We start from the raw sequence: 19,687 nt of genomic DNA on the forward strand, positions 1-19,687 counted from the left end.
GAATTTCTTTTCCAAGATGAGTGGTTGTGACTTGGATTGGCCATTTTTATAGGGGGATATATGGATTAGAATTCCTCTCGAAATCTTATGGGTCCTGACTAGACTTGGCCATTTGCCTACGGGACAGAATATATTAGGGAATTTTTGTGCATGACCATGTGCTGTTCCATCAATTTCTTGATCACCTCATTTAGGAAGTGGGTGTCTTGATCACTTTACTAGCTTAATTGGGAGACCCAAACCTTGTCTCATGAGATAACCTCATATAAGAACTTGGCAACAATTGAGTCTACTTTGCATTCCCTCATTGTCTTTGCCTCCACCCATTTGGTGCAATAATGTGTTGCTACTATACCGAGACGTGCTTGTTTCCTGTTTCTAGGCTACAGGTTTGAATGGTCACCCAAAGTCCAAGCCCCACTTCTAGAATAGGTCTAGACACAATACAGTTTGGTGAGGCATATTATCTACTACATTGGGTCATCCATCCTCATGAAACCGTATCGGTGTATAGTCGGCATCCTCATCAAGAACATAATCACGATGACACAATAGTGTGGCATGTCATCAAAATAAAAATCAGCCCATGCAAACAGTGCCAAACCATCTTTGTCGATGTAACAAAGCAATGAAGTCTCCACTTGGACCTTTTGGCACACATCTCCTCCTCATTGAACAAATGCCCCAAATGACTAGGCATCAAACTCTGAAGCTTGAACAACTAATATTGACATGAATATGTCACCTCGGCATAGCAAGAAATCGGTGAGTGAGATGTAGAGGTCTAAGCCTCAAAGTTCCAAAAGCATGTGCGAATACAGCAAAAGAGAATTGATTTATGACACGAGATGGAAAATCAAACTAGCAATTGTAGAGCCATGATGATAATGCATGAACAATGCTCTTCTACCAATCACAACAAGTAGAAATGCTATCAAAATGATGTCAATGATGAGTGAAGTCGCACCATGGGGATCAGATGAAGGGTAAAAGTAGTAAGCCAAAACACGATGCACAATGCCTGTGAAAAAACCACAATCAATGCTCAAAGTGTGAACAAGCTCTATAAAACCCCCAAAGTGTGCCTTCAATGCCCTAAGTGTGTGAATAAAGGCTAGCAATGCACAAGGACTCACACTACATGTGAACAAAACTAGGAATGTAGGAATTCCTACAAACAAGCCCCAAGAGTACTCAATTACACTCATGTCTGAATGACTCAATCACACCCAAGCGTGTGAGTAACCCCACCCTAAATAGGAAACACGGTAGATGGGTAGTGTAAATGCACAAGGTCCAGGTTTCAATTGTGAATTGGAAAAAAGTGCGGAGAGGTTTGAGATAGAGAGGGTTAGCATGGACAAGATGTGTGAAAGATTAAAAAAGGAACCCCTAGGATTTCCAAAAGTTATCAAAAAAATGTAACCCTTCACTCTTTTTCTCTCACACTAGCAACCTTCTTTGTTTTTGTGCAGGCTATCCCCCCTTAACCAACCTCTCTCAAGTGAAATATGCCCTCAAACACATATCCTCTCTCTCTCTCTCTCTCTCTCTCTCTCACCACCCAATTGCCAATTTTAAAGACATCAAGAGAAGTTTGTGGATTTTTAAGATTAACAGGTTGGTGTAGGATATTTGTCAATGATTTTGCCAAAGTTATTGCCCCGCTCACAAGAATATTCACTCAAGAAGGATCTGCGTTTCAACTAGACCCATGATTTGTACAGTAGCTTTGATAAGCTAAAACCATTGTACTGGTAACCTTTCTTGTTTTAAGGCTGCCTGATTTTTTGAAACCTTTTGGGATATTAGTTGACACAATGGTCAAGCCAATGGTGGAATTTTAATCCAAGAAAGCCATCCCATGGCTTATGAATCCAAGAAGCTCTGACCACACAAAAAAATTATCCCATCCTACACATGATTTAGAATGACTAGCTATGATTCATGCTGTCAAGATTTAGAGACTTTATCTTTTAGAAAGTAAATTTCAATTAATGCCTTACCACAAAAGTTTAAAAATGGATCTTTACTCAACCACAATTAAACATGAGACTAAGATGATGGATCCAAATTTTGTATGGATATGATTTTGATCTAAAGTAAAGGCTAGAAAAAGAAAATGTAGTTGCTAATGCTAGGAAAAGAAAATGTAGCTGTGCTGATGCTGTTTAGCAAAAAATCATTTGTTGCTGTTATTTTTATTATCCCTTCAACTACTATCTAAAAAGGTATTGAAAAATCAGGCAACCTCAAAACAAGAAAGGTTGCCGATATATAGCCGTTAGCTTATCAAAGCTACTCTAAAAATCATGGGTACCATTACTGCCATCTTTGGGCTTTATGTTTTGTAGGTTTTAGTCCACCTCATTTTCAACTTGCCAATATGCATCCCTATTCTTGAATTGAATAATAGGACATCATCTCCTTCTTCAAATACTTTTTTAGCTTGTTGTTCGTGCTCACCTATATCTTCTTCGTCTTTTGCATTATCTTAGTGATCCAGGTGCTAAGTCCTCTTTCTTCATCCAGTTCAATCAACCTAAATTCTATGGTTCTCTAAGTCTTTTGGACTTGACCTTTCTGTGATAGTTTTTCTAAGACTAGGCCACTAAGAATTATACGGGTACTACTACCTTTCCGTACCATAATGAAAGGTGTGTGAGGCTAGTTGTGTCCTTGTGGGCTATTCAAAAATCCCATAATGCAGAGTGTAGTTTCCTATCCCAATAGTTCCTATTCTCATTCATCGTTTTGATTAGAATTTCTTTTCCAATATGAGTGGCTGTTGTGACTTGGATTGGCCATTTTCATAGGGGGGAATATATGGATTAGAATTCCTCTCGAAATCTTATGGGTCCTGACTAGGCTTGGCCATTTGCCTACGGGACAATATATTGGGGAATTTTTGTGCACGACCATGTGCTGTTCCATCAGTTTCCTGATCACCTCATTCAGGAAGTGGGTGTCTTGATCACTTTACTAGCTTAATTGGGAGACCCAAACCTTGTCTCATGAGATAACCTCATATAAGAACTTGGCAACAATTGAGTCTACTTTGCATTTCCTCATTGTCTTTGCCTCCACCCATTTGGTGCAATAATGTGTTGCTACTACCGAGACGTGCTTGTTTCCTATGTCTGGGCTACAAGTTTGAATGGTCACCCAAAGTCCAAGCCCCACTTCTAGAATAGGTCTAGACACAATACAATTTGGTGAGGCATCTTATCTATTATACGATCATCCTCATGAAACCGTATCGATGTAGTCGGCATCCTCATCATCAAGAACATGATCATGATGACACAAAAGTGTGGGACACTCAATCATGTCATCAAAATAAGAATCAGCCCATGCAAACAGTGCCAAACCATCTTTGTCGATGTAACAAAGCAATGAAGTCTATCACCTCATCATAGCAAGAAATCGGTGAGTGTGATGTAGAGGTCTAAGCCTCAAAGTGCCTAAGGCATGTGTGAATGCAGCAAAAGAGATATGATACAGGACACGAGATGGCAAATCAAACTAGAAATTGTAGAGCCATGATGATAATGCATGAACAATGCTTTTCTACCAATCACAACAAGTAGAAATGCTATCAAAATGATGTCAATGATGAGTGAAGTTGCACCATGGGGATCAGATGAAGGGTAAAAGTAGTAAGCCAAAAGACGATGCACAATGCGTGTGAAAAACCACAATCAATGCTCAAAGTGTGACCAAGCTCTATAAAACCCCCAAAGTGTGCCTTCAATGCCCTCCACCTCATTTTCAGCTTGCCAATATGCATCCCTATTCTTGAATTGAATAATAGGACATCATCTCCTTCTTCAAATATTTTTTTAGCTTGTTATTTGTGCTCACCTATATCTTCTTCCTCTTTTGCATTATCTTAGTGATCCAGGTGCTAAGTCCTCTTTCTTCATCCAGTTCAATCAACTTAAATTCTATGGTTCTCTAAGTCTTTTGGACTTGACCTTTCTGTGATAGTTTTTCTAAGACTAGGCACTAAGAAATTATATGGGTACTACTACCTTTCCATACCATAATGAAAGGTGTGTAAGGCTAGTTGTGTCCTTGTGGGCTACTCAAAAATTCCATAATGTAGAGTGTAGTTTCCTATCCCAATAGTTCCTATTCTCATTCACCGTTTTGATTAGAATTTCTTTTCCAAGATGAGTGGTTCTGACTTGGATTGGCCATTTTTGTAGGGGTATATATGGATTAGAATTCCTCTCAAAATCTTATGGGTCCTGACTAGGCTTGGCCATTTGCCTACGGGACAGAATATATTAGGGAATTTTTGTGCATGACCATGTGCTGTTCCATCAGTTTCTTGATCACCTCATTTAGGAAGTGGGTGTCTTGATCACTTTACTAGCTTAATTGGGAGACCCAAACCTTGTCTCATGAGATAACCTCATATAAGAACTTGGCAACAATTGAGTCTACTTTGCATTCCCTCATTGTCTTTGCCTCCACCCATTTGGTGCAATAATGTGTTGCTACTATACCGAGACGTGCTTGTTTCCTGTTTCTAGGCTACAGGTTTGAATGGTCACCCAAAGTCCAAGCCCCACTTCTAGAATAGGTCTAGACACAATACAGTTTGGTGAGGCATATTATCTACTACATTGGGTCATCCATCCTCATGAAACCGTATCGGTGTATAGTCGGCATCCTCATCAACAACATAATCACGATGACACAATAGTGTGGCATGTCATCAAAATAAAAATCAGCCCATGCAAACAGTGCCAAACCATCTTTGTCGATGTAACAAAGCAATGAAGTCTCCACTTGGACCTTTTGGCACACATCTCCTCCTCATTGAACAAATGCCCCAAATGACTAGGCATCAAACTCTGAAGCTTGAACAACTAATATTGACATGAATATGTCACCTCGGCATAGCAAGAAATCGGTGAGTGAGATGTAGAGGTCTAAGCCTCAAAGTTCCAAAAGCATGTGCGAATACAGCAAAAGAGAATTGATTTATGACACGAGATGGAAAATCAAACTAGCAATTGTAGAGCCATGATGATAATGCATGAACAATGCTCTTCTACCAATCACAACAAGTAGAAATACTATCAAAATGATGTCAATGATGAGTGAAGTCGCACCATGGGGATCAGATGAAGGGTAAAAGTAGTAAGCCAAAACACGATGCACAATGCCTGTGAAAAAACCACAATCAATGCTCAAAGTGTGAACAAGCTCTATAAAACCCCCAAAGTGTGCCTTCAATGCCCTAAGTGTGTGAATAAAGGCTAGCAATGCACAAGGACTCACACTACATGTGAACAAAACTAGGAATGTAGGAATTCCTACAAACAAGCCCCAAGAGTACTCAATTACACTCATGTCTGAATGACTCAATCACACCCAAGCGTGTGAGTAACCCCACCCTAAATAGGAAACACGGTAGATGGGTAGTGTAAATGCACAAGGTCCAGGTTTCAATTGTGAATTGGAAAAAAGTGCGGAGAGGTTTCAGATAGAGAGGGTTAGCATGGACAAGATGTGTGAAAGATTAAAAAAGGAACCCCTAGGATTTCCAAAAGTTGTCAAAAAAATATAACCCTTAACTCTTTTTCTCTCACACTAGCAACCTTCTTTGTTTTTGTGCAGGCTATCCCCCCTTAACCAACCTCTCTCAAGTGAAATATGCCCTCAAACACATATCCTCTCTCTCTCTCTCTCTCTCTCTCTCTCTCTCTCTCTCTCTCTCTCTCTCACCACCCAATGGCCAATTTTAAAGACATCAAGAGAAGTTTGTGGATTTTTAAGATTAACAGGTTGGTGTAGGATATTTGTCAATGATTCTGCCAAAGTTATTGCCCCGCTCACAAGAATATTCACTCAAGAAGGATCTGCGTTTCAACTAGACCCATGATTTGTACAGTAGCTTTGATAAGCTAAAACCATTGTACTGGTAACCTTTCTTGTTTTAAGGCTGCCTGATTTTTTGAAACCTTTTGGGATATTAGTTGACACAATGGTCAAGCCAATGGTGGAATTTTAATCCAAGAAAGCCATCCCATGGCTTATGAATCCAAGAAGCTCTGACCACACGAAAAAATTATCCCATCCTACACATGATTTAGAATGACTAGCTATGATTCATGCTGTCAAGATTTAGAGACTTTATCTTTTAGAAAGTAAATTTCAATTAATGCCTGACCACAAAAGTTTAAAAATGGATCTTTACTCAACCACAATTAAACATGAGACTAAGATGATGGATCCAAATTTTGTATGGATATGATTTTGATCTAAAGTAAAGGCTAGAAAAAGAAAATGTAGTTGCTAATGCTAGGAAAAGGAAATGTAGCTGTGCTGATGCTGTTTAGCAAAAAATCATTTGTTGCTGTTATTTTTATTATCCCTTCAACTACTATCTAAAAAGGTATTAAAAAATCAGGCAATCTCAAAACAAGAAAGGTTGCCGATATATAGCCGTTAGCTTATCAAAGCTACTCTAAAAATCATGGGTACCATTACTGCCATCTTTGGGCTTTATGTTTTGTAGGTTTTAGTCCACCTCATTTTCAACTTGCCAATATGCATCCCTATTCTTGAATTGAATAATAGGACATCATCTCCTTCTTCAAATACTTTTTTAGCTTGTTGTTCGTGCTCACCTATATCTTCTTCGTCTTTTGCATTATCTTAGTGATCCAGGTGCTAAGTCCTCTTTCTTCATCCAGTTCAATCAACCTAAATTCTATGGTTCTCTGAGTCTTTTGGACTTGACCTTTCTGTGATAGTTTTTCTAAGACTAGGCCACTAAGAATTATACAGGTACTACTACCTTTCCATACCATAATGAAAGGTGTGTGAGGCTAGTTGTGTCCTTGTGGGCTATTCAAAAATCCCATAATGTAGAGTGTAGTTTCCTATCTCAATAGTTCCTATTCTCATTCATCGTTTTGATTAGAATTTCTTTTCCAATATGAGTGGCTGTTGTGACTTGGATTGGCCATTTTCATAGGGGGGAATATATGGATTAGAATTCCTCTCGAAATCTTATGGGTCCTGACTAGGCTTGGCCATTTGCCTACGGGACAATATATTGGGGAATTTTTGTGCACGACCATGTGCTGTTCCATCAGTTTCTTGATCACCTCATTCAGGAAGTGGGTGTCTTGATCACTTTACTAGCTTAATTGGGAGACCCAAACCTTGTCTCATGAGATAACCTCATATAAGAACTTGGCAACAATTGAGTCTACTTTGCATTTCCTCATTGTCTTTGCCTCCACCCATTTGGTGCAATAATGTGTTGCTACTACCGAGACGTGCTTGTTACCTATGTCTGGGCTACAAGTTTGAATGGTCACCCAAAGTCCAAGCCCCACTTCTAGAATAGGTCTAGACACAATACAATTTGGTGAGGCATCTTATCTATTATACGATCATCCTCATGAAACCGTATCGATGTAGTCGGCATCCTCATCATCAAGAACATGATCATGATGACACAAAAGTGTGGGACACTCAATCATGTCATCAAAATAAGAATCAGCCCATGCAAACAGTGCCAAACCATCTTTGTCAATGTAACAAAGCAATGAAGTCTGTCACCTCATCATAGCAAGAAATCGGTGAGTGTGATGTAGAGGTCTAAGCCTCAAAGTGCCTAAGGCATGTGCGAATGCAGCAAAAGAGATATGATACAGGACACGAGATGGCAAATCAAACTAGAAATTGTAGAGCCATGATGATAATGCATGAACAATGCTTTTCTACCAATCACAACAAGTAGAAATGCTATCAAAATGATGTCAATGATGAGTGAAGTTGCACCATGGGGATCAGATGAAGGGTAAAAGTAGTAAGCCAAAAGGCGATGCACAATGCGTGTGAAAAACCACAATCAATACTCAAAGTGTGACCAAGCTCTATAAAACCCCCAAAGTGTGCCTTCAACGCCCTCCACCTCATTTTCAGCTTGCCAATATGCATCCCTATTCTTGAATTGAATAATAGGACATCATCTCCTTCTTCAAATATTTTTTTAGCTTGTTGTTTGTGCTCACCTATATCTTCTTCCTCTTTTGCATTATCTTAGTGATCCAGGTGCTAAGTCCTCTTTCTTCATCCAGTTCAATCAACTTAAATTCTATGGTTCTCTAAGTCTTTTGGACTTGACCTTTCTGTGATAGTTTTTCTAAGACTAGGCACTAAGAAATTATATGGGTACTACTACCTTTCCATACCATAATGAAAGGTGTGTAAGGCTAGTTGTGTCCTTGTGGGCTATTCAAAAATTCCATAATGTAGAGTGTAGTTTCCTATCCCAATAGTTCCTATTCTCATTCACCGTTTTGATTAGAATTTCTTTTCCAAGATGAGTGGTTGTGACTTGGATTGGCCATTTTTATAGGGGGATATATGGATTAGAATTCCTCTCGAAATCTTATGGGTCCTGACTAGGCTTGGCCATTTGCCTACAGGACAGAATATATTAGGGAATTTTTGTGCATGACCATGTGCTGTTCCATCAATTTCTTGATCACCTCATTTAGGAAGTGGGTGTCTTGATCACTTTACTAGCTTAATTGGGAGACCCAAACCTTGTCTCATGAGATAACCTCATATAAGAACTTGGCAACAATTGAGTCTACTTTGCATTCCCTCATTGTCTTTGCCTCCACCCATTTGGTGCAATAATGTGTTGCTACTATACCGAGACGTGCTTGTTTCCTGTTTCTAGGCTACAGGTTTGAATGGTCACCCAAAGTCCAAGCCCCACTTCTAGAATAGGTCTAGACACAATACAGTTTGGTGAGGCATATTATCTACTACATTGGGTCATCCATCCTCATGAAACCGTATCGGTGTATAGTCGGCATCCTCATCAAGAACATAATCACGATGACACAATAGTGTGGCATGTCATCAAAATAAAAATCAGCCCATGCAAACAGTGCCAAACCATCTTTGTCGATGTAACAAAGCAATGAAGTCTCCACTTGGACCTTTTGGCACACATCTCCTCCTCATTGAACAAATGCCCCAAATGACTAGGCATCAAACTCTGAAGCTTGAACAACTAATATTGACATGAATATGTCACCTCGGCATAGCAAGAAATCGGTGAGTGAGATGTAGAGGTCTAAGCCTCAAAGTTCCAAAAGCATGTGCGAATACAGCAAAAGAGAATTGATTTATGACACGAGATGGAAAATCAAACTAGCAATTGTAGAGCCATGATGATAATGCATGAACAATGCTCTTCTACCAATCACAACAAGTAGAAATGCTATCAAAATGATGTCAATGATGAGTGAAGTCGCACCATGGGGATCAGATGAAGGGTAAAAGTAGTAAGCCAAAACACGATGCACAATGCCTGTGAAAAAACCACAATCAATGCTCAAAGTGTGAACAAGCTCTATAAAACCCCCAAAGTGTGCCTTCAATGCCCTAAGTGTGTGAATAAAGGCTAGCAATGCACAAGGACTCACACTACATGTGAACAAAACTAGGAATGTAGGAATTCCTACAAACAAGCCCCAAGAGTACTCAATTACACTCATGTCTGAATGACTCAATCACACCCAAGCGTGTGAGTAACCCCACCCTAAATAGGAAACACGGTAGATGGGTAGTGTAAATGCACAAGGTCCAGGTTTCAATTGTGAATTGGAAAAAAGTGCGGAGAGGTTTCAGATAGAGAGGGTTAGCATGGACAAGATGTGTGAAAGATTCAAAAAGGAACCCCTAGGATTTCCAAAAGTTATCAAAAAAATGTAACCCTTCACTCTTTTTCTCTCACACTAGCAACCTTCTTTGTTTTTGTGCAGGCTATCCCCCCTTAACCAACCTCTCTCAAGTGAAATATGCCCTCAAACACATATCCTCTCTCTCTCTCTCTCTCTCTCTCTCTCACCACCCAATTGCCAATTTTAAAGACATCAAGAGAAGTTTGTGGATTTTTAAGATTAACAGGTTGGTGTAGGATATTTGTCAATGATTCTGCCAAAGTTATTGCCCCGCTCACAAGAATATTCACTCAAGAAGGATCTGCGTTTCAACTAGACCCATGATTTGTACAGTAGCTTTGATAAGCTAAAACCATTGTACTGGTAACCTTTCTTGTTTTAAGGCTGCCTGATTTTTTGAAACCTTTTGGGATATTAGTTGACACAATGGTCAAGCCAATGGTGGAATTTTAATCCAAGAAAGCCATCCCATGGCTTATGAATCCAAGAAGCTCTGACCACACAAAAAAATTATCCCATCCTACACATGATTTAGAATGACTAGCTATGATTCATGCTGTCAAGATTTAGAGACTTTATCTTTTAGAAAGTAAATTTCAATTAATGCCTGACCACAAAAGTTTAAAAATGGATCTTTACTCAACCACAATTAAACATGAGACTAAGATGATGGATCCAAATTTTGTATGGATATGATTTTGATGTAAAGTATAGGCTAGAAAAAGAAAATGTAGTTGCTAATGTTAGGAAAAGGAAATGTAGCTGTGCTGATGCTGTTTAGCAAAAAATCATTTGTTGCTGTTATTTTTATTATCCCTTCAACTACTATCTAAAAAGGTATTAAAATATCAGGCAACCTCAAAACAAGAAAGGTTACCGATATATAGCCGTTAGCTTATCAAAGCTACTCTAAAAATCATGGGTACCATTACTGCCATCTTTGGGCTTTATGTTTTGTAGGTTTTAGTCCACCTCATTTTCAACTTGCCAATATGCATCCCTATTCTTGAATTGAATAATAGGACATCATCTCCTTCTTCAAATACTTTTTTAGCTTGTTGTTCGTGCTCACCTATATCTTCTTCGTCTTTTGCATTATCTTAGTGATCCAGGTGCTAAGTCCTCTTTCTTCATCCAGTTCAATCAACCTAAATTCTATGGTTCTCTAAGTCTTTTGGACTTGACCTTTCTGTGATAGTTTTTCTAAGACTAGGCCACTAAGAATTATACGGGTACTACTACCTTTCCGTACCATAATGAAAGGTGTGTGAGGCTAGTTGTGTCCTTGTGGGCTATTCAAAAATCCCATAATGCAGAGTGTAGTTTCCTATCCCAATAGTTCCTATTCTCATTCATCGTTTTGATTAGAATTTCTTTTCCAATATGAGTGGCTGTTGTGACTTGGATTGGCCATTTTCATAGGGGGGAATATATGGATTAGAATTCCTCTCGAAATCTTATGGGTCCTGACTAGGCTTGGCCATTTGCCTACGGGACAGAATATATTAGGGAATTTTTGTGCATGACCATGTGCTGTTCCATCAGTTTCTTGATCACCTCATTTAGGAAGTGGGTGTCTTGATCACTTTACTAGCTTAATTGGGAGACCCAAACCTTGTCTCATGAGATAACCTCATATAAGAACTTGGCAACAATTGAGTCTACTTTGCATTCCCTCATTGTCTTTGCCTCCACCCATTTGGTGCAATAATGTGTTGCTACTATACCGAGACGTGCTTGTTTCCTGTTTCTAGGCTACAGGTTTGAATGGTCACCCAAAGTCCAAGCCCCACTTCTAGAATAGGTCTAGACACAATACAGTTTGGTGAGGCATATTATCTACTACATTGGGTCATCCATCCTCATGAAACCATATCGGTGTATAGTCGGCATCCTCATCAAGAACATAATCACGATGACACAATAGTGTGGCATGTCATCAAAATAAAAATCAGCCCATGCAAACAGTGCCAAACCATCTTTGTCGATGTAACAAAGCAATGAAGTCTCCACTTGGACCTTTTGGCACACATCTCCTCCTCATTGAACACTCTTCTACCAATCACAACAAGTAGAAATGCTATCAAAATGATGTCAATGATGAGTGAAGTCGCACCATGGGGATCAGATGAAGGGTAAAAGTAGTAAGCCAAAACACGATGCACAATGCCTGTGAAAAAACCACAATCAATGCTCAAAGTGTGAACAAGCTCTATAAAACCCCCAAAGTGTGCCTTCAATGCCCTAAGTGTGTGAATAAAGGCTAGCAATGCACAAGGACTCACACTACATGTGAACAAAACTAGGAATGTAGGAATTCCTACAAACAAGCCCCAAGAGTACTCAATTACACTCATGTCTGAATGACTCAATCACACCCAAGCGTGTGAGTAACCCCACCCTAAATAGGAAACACGGTAGATGGGTAGTGTAAATGCACAAGGTCCAGGTTTCAATTGTGAATTGGAAAAAAGTGCGGAGAGGTTTCAGATAGAGAGGGTTAGCATGGACAAGATGTGTGAAAGATTAAAAAAGGAACCCCTAGGATTTCCAAAAGTTGTCAAAAAAATGTAACCCTTCACTCTTTTTCTCTCACACTAGCAACCTTCTTTGTTTTTGTGCAGGCTATCCCCCCTTAACCAACCTCTCTCAAGTGAAATATGCCCTCAAACACATATCCTCTCTCTCTCTCTCTCTCTCTCTCTCTCTCTCTCTCTCACCACCCAATGGCCAATTTTAAAGACATCAAGAGAAGTTTGTGGATTTTTAAGATTAACAGGTTGGTGTAGGATATTTGTCAATGATTCTGCCAAAGTTATTGCCCCGCTCACAAGAATATTCACTCAAGAAGGATCTGCGTTTCAACTAGACCCATGATTTGTACAGTAGCTTTGATAAGCTAAAACCATTGTACTGGTAACCTTTCTTGTTTTAAGGCTGCCTGATTTTTTGAAACCTTTTGGGATATTAGTTGACACAATGGTCAAGCCAATGGTGGAATTTTAATCCAAGAAAGCCATCCCATGGCTTATGAATCCAAGAAGCTCTGACCACACAAAAAAATTATCCCATCCTACACATGATTTAGAATGACTAGCTATGATTCATGCTGTCAAGATTTAGAGACTTCATCTTTTAGAAAGTAAATTTCAATTAATGCCTGACCACAAAAGTTTAAAAATGGATCTTTACTCAACCACAATTAAACATGAGACTAAGATGATGGATCCAAATTTTGTATGGATATGATTTTGATCTAAAGTAAAGGCTAGAAAAAGAAAATGTAGTTGCTAATGCTAGGAAAAGGAAATGTAGCTGTGCTGATGCTGTTTAGCAAAAAATCATTTGTTGCTGTTATTTTTATTATCCCTTCAACTACTATCTACAAAGGTATTGAAAAATCAGGCAGCCTCAAAACAAGAAAGGTTGCCGATATATAGCCGTTAGCTTATCAAAGCTACTCTAAAAATCATGGGTACCATTACTGCCATCTTTGGGCTTTATGTTTTGTAGGTTTTAGTCCACCTCATTTTCAACTTGCCAATATGCATCCCTATTCTTGAATTGAATAATAGGACATCATCTCCTTCTTCAAATATTTTTTTAGCTTGTTGTGCGTGCTCACCTATATCTTCTTCGTCTTTTGCATTATCTTAGTGATCCAGGTGCTAAGTCCTCTTTCTTCATCCAGTTCAATGAACTAAATTCTATGGTTCTCTGAGTCTTTTGGACTTGACCTTTCTGTGATAGTTTTTCTAAGACTAGGCCACTAAGAATTATACGGGTACTACTACCTTTCCATACCATAATGAAAGGTGTGTGAGGCTAGTTGTGTCCTTGTGGGCTATTCAAAAATCCCATAATGTAGAGTGTAGTTTCCTATCCCAATAGTTCCTATTCTCATTCATCGTTTTGATTAGAATTTCTTTTCCAATATGAGTGGCTGTTGTGACTTGGATTGGCCATTTTCATAGGGGGGAATATATGGATTAGAATTCCTCTCGAAATCTTATGGGTCCTGACTAGGCTTGGCCATTTGCCTACGGGACAATATATTGGGGAATTTTTGTGCACGACCATGTGCTGTTCCATCAGTTTCCTGATCACCTCATTGAGGAAGTGGGTGTCTTGATCACTTTACTAGCTTAATTGGGAGACCCAAACCTTGTCTCATGAGATAACCTCATATAAGAACTTGGCAACAATTGAGTCTACTTTGCATTTCCTCATTGTCTTTGCCTCCACCCATTTGGTGCAATAATGTGTTGCTACTACCGAGACGTGCTTGTTTCCTATGTCTGGGCTACAAGTTTGAATGGTCACCCAAAGTCCAAGCCCCACTTCTAGAATAGGTCTAGACACAATACAATTTGGTGAGGCATCTTATCTATTATACGATCATCCTCATGAAACCGTATCGATGTAGTCGGCATCCTCATCATCAAGAACATGACCATGATGACACAAAAGTGTGGGACACTCAATCATGTCATCAAAATAAGAATCAGCCCATGCAAACAGTGCCAAACCATCTTTGTCGATGTAACAAAGCAATGAAGTCTGTCACCTCATCATAGCAAGAAATCGGTGAGTGTGATGTAGAGGTCTAAGCCTCAAAGTTCCTAAGGCATGTGCGAATGCAGCAAAAGAGATATGATACAGGACACGAGATGGCAAATCAAACTAGAAATTGTAGAGCCATGATGATAATGCATGAACAATGCTTTTCTACCAATCACAACAAGTAGAAATGCTATCAAAATGATGTCAATGATGAGTGAAGTTGCACCATGGGGATCAGATGAAGGGTAAAAGTAGTAAGCCAAAAGACGATGCACAATGCGTGTGAAAAACCACAATCAATGCTCAAAGTGTGACCAAGCTCTATAAAACCCCCAAAGTGTGCCTTCAACGCCCTCCACCTCATTTTCAGCTTGCCAATATGCATCCCTATTCTTGAATTGAATAATAGGACATCATCTCCTTCTTCAAATATTTTTTTAGCTTGTTGTTTGTGCTCACCTATATCTTCTTCCTCTTTTGCATTATCTTAGTGATCCAGGTGCTAAGTCCTCTTTCTTCATCCAGTTCAATCAACTTAAATTCTATGGTTCTCTAAGTCTTTTGGACTTGACCTTTCTGTGATAGTTTTTCTAAGACTAGGCACTAAGAAATTATATGGGTACTACTACCTTTCCATACCATAATGAAAGGTGTGTAAGGCTAGTTGTGTCCTTGTGGGCTACTCAAAAATTCCATAATGTAGAGTGTAGTTTCCTATCCCAATAGTTCCTATTCTCATTCACCGTTTTGATTAGAATTTCTTTTCCAAGATGAGTGGTTGTGACTTGGATTGGCCATCTTTGTAGGGGTATATATGGATTAGAATTCCTCTCGAAATCTTATGGGTCCTGACTAGGCTTGGCCATTTGCCTACGGGACAGAATATATTAGGGAATTTTTGTGGATGACCATGTGCTGTTCCATCAGTTTCTTGATCACCTCATTTAGGAAGTGGGTGTCTTGATCACTTTACTAGCTTAATTGGGAGACCCAAACCTTGTCTCATGAGATAACCTCATATAAGAACTTGGCAACAATTGAGTCTACTTTGCATTCCCTCATTGTCTTTGCCTCCACCCATTTGGTGCAATAATGTGTTGCTACTATACCGAGACGTGCTTGTTTCCTGTTTCTAGGCTACAGGTTTGAATGGTCACCCAAAGTCCAAGCCCCACTTCTAGAATAGGTCTAGACACAATACAGTTTGGTGAGGCATATTATCTACTACATTGGGTCATCCATCCTCATGAAACCGTATCGGTGTATAGTCGGCATCCTCATCAAGAACATAATCACGATGACACAATAGTGTGGCATGTCATCAAAATAAAAATCAGCCCATGCAAACAGTGCCAAACCATCTTTGTCGATGTAACAAAGCAATGAAGTCTCCACTTGGACCTTTTGGCACACATCTCCTCCTCATTGAACAAATGCCCCAAATGACTAGGCATCAAACTCTGAAGCTTGAACAACCAATATTGACATGAATATGTCACCTCGGCATAGCAAGAAATCGGTGAGTGAGATGTAGAGGTCTAAGCCTCAAAGTTCCAAAAGCATGTGCGAATACAGCAAAAGAGAATTGATTTATGACACGAGATGGAAAATCAAACTAGCAATTGTAGAGCCATGATGATAATGCATGAACAATGCTCTTCTACCAATCACAACAAGTAGAAATGCTATCAAAATGATGTCAATGATGAGTGAAGTTGCACCATGGGGATCAGATGAAGGGTAAAAGTAGTAAGCCAAAACACGATGCACAATGCATGTGAAAAAACCATAATCAATTCTCAAAGTGTGAACAAGCTCTATAAAACCCCCAAAGTGTGCCTTCAATGCCCTAAGTGTGTGAATAAAGGCTAGCAATGCACAAGGACTCACACTACATGTGAACAAAACTAGGAATGTAGAAATTCCTACAAACAAGCCCCAAAAGTACTCAATTACACTCATGTCTGAATGACTCAATCACACCCAAGCGTGTGAGTAACCCCACCCTAAATAGGAAACACGGTAGATGGGTAGTGTAAATGCACAAGGTCCAGGTTTCAATTGTGAATTGGGAAAAAGTGCAGAGAGGTTTCAGATAGAGAGGGTTAGCGTGGACAAGATGTGTGAAAGATTAAAAAAGGAACCCCTAGGATTTCCAAAAGTTATCAAAAAAATGTAACCCTTCACTCTTTTTCTCTCACACTAGCAACCTTCTTTGTTTTTGTGCAGGCTATCCCCCCTTAACCAACCTCTCTCAAGTAAAATATGCCCTCAAACACATATCATCCTCTCTCTCTCTCTCTCTCTCTCTCTCTCTCTCTCTCTCACCACCCAATGGCCAATTTTAAAGACATCAAGAGAAGTTTGTGGATTTTTAAGATTAACAGGTTGGTGTAGGATATTTGTCAATGATTCTGCCAAAGTTATTGCCCCGCTCACAAGAATATTCACTCAAGAAGGATCTGCGTTTCAACTAGACCCATGATTTGTACAGTAGCTTTGATAAGCTAAAACCATTGTACTGGTAACCTTTCTTGTTTTAAGGCTGCCTGATTTTTTGAAACCTTTTGGGATATTAGTTGACACAATGGTCAAGCCAATGGTGGAATTTTAATCCAAGAAAGCCATCCCATGGCTTATGAATCCAAGAAGCTCTGACCACACAAAAAAATTATCCCATCCTACACATGATTTAGAATGACTAGCTATGATTCATGCTGTCAAGATTTAGAGACTTTATCTTTTAGAAAGTAAATTTCAATTAATGCCTGACCACAAAAGTTTAAAAATGGATCTTTACTCAACCACAATTAAACATGAGACTAAGATGATGGATCCAAATTTTGTATGGATATGATTTTGATCTAAAGTATAGGCTAGAAAAAGAAAATGTAGTTGCTAATGCTAGGAAAAGGAAATGTAGCTGTGCTGATGCTGTTTAGCAAAAAATCATTTGTTGCTGTTATTTTTTTTATCCCTTCAACTACTATCTAAAAAGGTATTAAAAAATCAGGCAACCTCAAAACAAGAAAGGTTAGCGATATATATCCGTTAGCTTATCAAAGCTACTCTAAAAATCATGGGTACCATTACTGCCATCTTTGGGCTTTATGTTTTGTAGGTTTTAGTCCACCTCATTTTCAACTTGCCAATATGCATCCCTATTCTTGAATTGAATAATAGGACATCATCTCCTTCTTCAAATACTTTTTTAGCTTGTTGTTCGTGCTCAGCTATATCTTCTTCGTCTTTTGCATTATCTTAGTGATCCAGGTGCTAAGTCCTCTTTCTTCATCCAGTTCAATCAACCTAAATTCTATGGTTCTCTGAGTCTTTTGGACTTGACCTTTCTGTGATAGTTTTTCTAAGACTAGGCCACTAAGAATCATACCGGTACTACTACCTTTCCATACCATAATGAAAGGTGTGTGAGGCTAGTTGTGTCCTTGTGGGCTATTCAAAAATCCCATAATGTAGAGTGTAGTTTCCTATCCCAATAGTTCCTATTCTCATTCATCGTTTTGATTAGAATTTCTTTTCCAATATGAGTGGCTGTTGTGACTTGGATTGGCCATTTTCATAGGGGGGAATATATGGATTAGAATTCCTCTCGAAATCTTATGGGTCCTGACTAGGCTTGGCCATTTGCCTACGGGACAATATATTGGGGAATTTTTGTGCACGACCATGTGCTGTTCCATCAGTTTCCTGATCACCTCATTTAGGAAGTGGGTGTCTTGATCACTTTACTAGCTTAATTGGGAGACCCAAACCTTGTCTCATGAGATAACCTCATATAAGAACTTGGCAACAATTGAGTCTACTTTGCATTCCCTCATTGTCTTTGCCTCCACCCATTTGGTGCAATAATGTGTTGCTACTATACCGAGACGTGCTTGTTTCCTGTTTCTAGGCTACAGGTTTGAATGGTCACCCAAAGTCCAAGCCCCACTTCTAGAATAGGTCTAGACACAATACAGTTTGGTGAGGCATATTATCTACTACATTGGGTCATCCATCCTCATGAAACCGTATCGGTGTATAGTCGGCATCCTCATCAAGAACATAATCACGATGACACAATAGTGTGGCATGTCATCAAAATAAGAATCAGCCCATGCAAACAGTGCCAAACCATCTTTGTCGATGTAACAAAGCAATGAAGTCTCCACTTGGACCTTTTGGCACACATCTCCTCCTCATTGAACAAATGCCCCAAATGACTAGGCATCAAACTCTGAAGCTTGAACAACTAATATTGACATGAATATGTCACCTCGGCATAGCAAGAAATCGGTGAGTGAGATGTAGAGGTCTAAGCCTCAAAGTTCCAAAAGCATGTGCGAATACAGCAAAAGAGAATTGTTTTATGACACGAGATGGAAAATCAAACTAGCAATTGTAGAGCCATGATGATAATGCATGAACAATGCTCTTCTACCAATCACAACAAGTAGAAATGCTATCAAAATGATGTCAATGATGAGTGAAGTTGCACCATGGGGATCAGATGAAGGGTAAAAGTAGTAAGCCAAAACACGATGCACAATGCATGTGAAAAAACCATAATCAATTCTCAAAGTGTGAACAAGCTCTATAAAACCCCCAAAGTGTGCCTTCAATGCCCTAAGTGTGTGAATAAAGGCTAGCAATGCACAAGGACTCACACTACATGTGAACAAAACTAGGAATGTAGAAATTCCTACAAACAAGCCCCAAGAGTACTCAATTACACTCATGTCTGAATGACTCAATCACACCCAAGCGTGTGAGTAACCCCACCCTAAATAGGAAACACGGTAGATGGGTAGTGTAAATGCACAAGGTCCAGGTTTCAATTGTGAATTGGGAAAAAGTGCGCAGAGGTTTCAGATAGAGAGGGTTAGCGTGGACAAGATGTGTGAAAGATTAAAAAAGGAACCCCTAGGATTTCCAAAAGTTATCAATAAAATGTAACCCTTTACTCTTTTTCTCTCACACTAGCAACCTTCTTTGTTTTTGTGCAGGCTATCCCCCCTTAACCAACCTCTCTCAAGTGAAATATGCCCTCAAACACATATCATCCTCTCTCTCTCTCTCTCTCTCTCTCTCTCTCTCTCTCTCTCTCTCACCACCCAATGGCCAATTTTAAAGACATCAAGAGAAGTTTGTGGATTTTTAAGATTAACAGGTTGGTGTAGGATATTTGTCAATGATTCTGCCAAAGTTATTGCCCCGCTCACAAGAATATTCACTCAAGAAGGATCTGCGTTTCAACTAGACCCATGATTTGTACAGTAGCTTTGATAAGCTAAAACCATTGTACTGGTAACCTTTCTTGTTTTAAGGCTGCCTGATTTTTTGAAACCTTTTGGGATATTAGTTGACACAATGGTCAAGCCAATGGTGGA

This window comes from Cibotium barometz, chromosome 16, assembly GCF_041138505.1.
Source record: "Cibotium barometz isolate CiBa-2024 chromosome 16, ASM4113850v1, whole genome shotgun sequence".
NCBI classification, from domain to species: domain Eukaryota; kingdom Viridiplantae; phylum Streptophyta; class Polypodiopsida; order Cyatheales; family Cibotiaceae; genus Cibotium; species Cibotium barometz.